Consider the following 3,695-nt stretch of genomic DNA (forward strand, 5'->3'; position numbering starts at 1 on the left):
CAAGGGGAGAAGGCCCAGGTCGCAACCCAAAGTAGGGACCCTAGATCCAGCAGTAGTGAGGATGACTCGGACACGATGTCCTATTAGCTGGAAGAAAGGACCATCGACCACATGTTCGGTGACTCCACATCCTACGATCCAAGCAGCAGTACAAGACGGTGACTTGAGAAATCTTAGTTACTATCCACAATGGTCACCAGGCCATCAAATGGTCAAACATCAAGTTCTCCTTCGGCCAAGATGACTGCCCTAAGAACTTCGTATGGCCAGGACACTTCCCGATAGTGGTCAAGCCTACAATCAACAATTGCAAGATCTCCCGAGTGCTTATTGATGGAGGGAGTTTCTTGAACATCCTCTTCACAAGCGCACTCAAAGCGATGCAGATATCCCGATTTACCATCAAGCCAGTTACACAAGCCTACCACGACATATTACCTGAATCTTTGGCCATGCCTATCAGCTAGATATCGCTTCTCGTTACCTTCGGAAAGCAAGGCAACTTCTGAACAAAGAAGATTCTTTTGACATGTTGACTTCGAGATGGTGTATAACACTATATTGGGACAACCAAATCTAGCCAAGTTCATGGCTACCGCGCACTACGCCTACCAGTGTGTGAATATCCTGGGACCCGAGGAAGTCATCATCATCTAGGGTTTCCCCAAGGTAGTCCTCTACTGCGACATGCAGAGTCTTGATATGGTGACGTAGCACCAACCGAACAAGGAGACGAAGAACTCGAGGCCTAAAGAAGTCATGAAGTCCTATGGCGATGTCAAAATCGTTCCTCTGGACCCAATAGAGCTCCAAGACCGTTCAGATCGGCTATAACTTGGATCCCAAATAGGAACTCACGCTCGTCACCTTCCTCTAAGCAAATGTCGACGTGTTTGCTTGCCAACTATTTGACATGCCTGGTATCCTCAGAGAGGTGATCGAGCGTAAATTAGCTATCTAACTTGATGCAAAGCTGGTCAAAGAGAAGCTTTGGCGGTTCACACCCGACTGAAAAGAAGCAATCAAAGAGTAAATCGAGAGGCTTACAAAGGTAGGATTCATCAGAGAGGTAGATCATAACGAGTGACTCGCCAATCCCGTCACGGTCACAAAAATCAAATGGCAAGTGGCGCATGTGTGTGGACTTCACATGCCTCAACAAAGCCTGCTCGAAGGACGCCTTCCCCCTACCATGCATAGATCAAATAGCCAACTCCACCTCCTGGTGCGACTATCGAAGCCTTCTCAATGCTTACTCCGGTTATTACCATATCAGTGTGCATCCATAAGATGAGGAGAAAACCTCCTTTATTACTCCTTTCAAAATATGTTGCTATGTCAGGATGCCCTTTGTATTGATGAACACTGGCGCCATGTACCAAGGAGGTATGCAAATAACCAGATTGGCCGAAACATCTAGGCCTACATCGATGATCTCATCGTCAAGACTAAAAAGAAGGAAGACCTCATCTTCAACCTATAAGAAATCTTCAATTACCTACGCAAGAACAGAGTCATCCTAAACCCAGAGAAGTGTGTGTTTGGAGTCGACGTGGGAAACTGGTGTCGTACCGGGGATCAAAGTTAATCCTAAAAAGATCAGAGCCATCGATGAAATGCATGGCAGCTCTCAAACGCTTCATATCCTGACTCGGAGATCGAGGAATCCCTTTTTTTCAAATTGTTGCGCCAACACAACAAGTTTGATTGGTTAGAAGAGGTAAACAAGGCATTCAAGAATGTAAAGTGGTATCTTTCGCCCCCACTATGCTAGTTGCTCCCAACCCAAACGAAGATCTTCTGTTATATATAGCGACAGGACCATGTAATGTAAGCGGGGTGTTGGTGGTGGAAAGGGAAGTGCCTAAGAAATGAGAGAGGAGACAACAACAGGTATACTACGTCAGTAAAATACGCCACGGTCCTAAGGAACACTACCCACAAGTTCAGAAAACACTATTTCCAAACTGAAAAGATTACCGTACCATCAATATTCCCACTTGGAGAGATCCTCCACAACAAAGATGCCATTGTTCAAATTGCTAAGTGGGTTATCGAGCTTGGGGAATTCAACGTTCACTTCATACCTCGGACAACTATCAAGTCGCAAGTACTCACTGACTTCATGACCAAATGGAAAGAACCCGATCAAACCCAACACAGATGCATCACTGTGTCAGACGTATGGACTCTTTTCTTTGACGGGTCACTTATGCTTCAAGGCTCGGGGGCTGGAATTATACTTATCTGTCCCATTGGAGAAAACCTGCAATACGTGTTGCAGATTGACTTTCTGGCAACAAATAATGTAGCCGAATATGAGGGTCTGCTCACTGGCCTCTGAGTAACTTCTGCTCTTGGTATCCACCACCTTGTCATGAAAGGGGATTCATAGTTGGTGGTGAAGAAAGTTAACAAAGAGTATCAAACCTCGGATAAGATTATAACAGAATATCTTGCAGAGGTGAGGAAGCTGGAAAAGAAATTCATCGGACTCAAGGTCAAATATACCCCAAAGAAGGATAATTGCCTGCTGATAGTCTTGCCCACCTAGACTCCTCACAATTTCTAGGGCAAACTAGATTTTCATACAGAAACTCATGAAAAGCCATTCGTAAACTCATCAGATGACACGATCAAAGGAGTAGTGGTCTATGAGACTTATAACCAGCTTAGGGGCTCACCAAGAATCGACGCTCCAAAAGGAGTCACGGGGGAACTCATGGCTCGGCTCGAAAATGAAGATTCATGGATGAATCTAATCCGTAAGTACCTTCAAGATTGAGTTGTGCCTAAAGATGATGCGCTATCTGAGCAAATATTCTGTTGATCCAGGATGTATACTCTGGTGGATGGCGTTCTCTATTTACAAGGCGCCCATGGAGTACTCATGAAGTGCATCTCTTAGCATCATGGTAGGGAACTACTTGAGGAAATACATGGTAGGGTGTGCAGAGCTCATGCTTCCTTCTGAACAGTGGTCGGAAAGGCCTTTAGACAATGTTTATATTAGTCTATAACTCTTCATGATGTGAGTAAGTTGGTAAAAACATGTACCAGCTGTAAGTTCCACATCAGGCGCATACACCAGCCTGCCTAAGCCTTATATACGATCCTCTTATTGTGCCATTCGCAACTTGGGGGCTGAATATTCTGGTGCCCTTCCCAGTAGCACCAGAGGCCTTGAAGTTTCTATTCGTCGCAATTGATACCTTCGCCAAGTGGATTGAAGCTGAGCCACTCGGCAGAATCACCTCGGCAGCGGCCAAGAAGTTCATCGTGAAAAGCGTCATGACAAGATTTGGCGTCCCGAGTAGTAGCACAACCAACAACAACACTCAATTCTCAAGCATGGTGTTCATCGATTACTGCAAGGGAATAGGCACTACGATCTGCTTTGCAGCAGTGGTCCATCCACAAAACAACAGACATGTCGAGTGGGCCAATGGTCTGATGCTCCAAGGAATCAAGACCTTCGTCTTAAACTGCTTATCTACCCATGCAAAAGCCTGGGCCTTCAAGGTTCCTAACGTACTTTGGGCACTCTGGATGACATCCAACAAGCCGACAGGTGAAGCGCCTTTCTTCCTAGCCTACGAGGCTGAAGCCATACTACCTTGTGAACTAAAGATAAAATTTCCCCGAGTCAAACTATACACTGACAAGGATGAAATCCCGAGAAGACAGGACGACCT

The sequence above is a fragment of the Phragmites australis genome, chromosome 4, assembly GCF_958298935.1.
Source record: "Phragmites australis chromosome 4, lpPhrAust1.1, whole genome shotgun sequence".
Taxonomy (NCBI): domain Eukaryota; kingdom Viridiplantae; phylum Streptophyta; class Magnoliopsida; order Poales; family Poaceae; genus Phragmites; species Phragmites australis.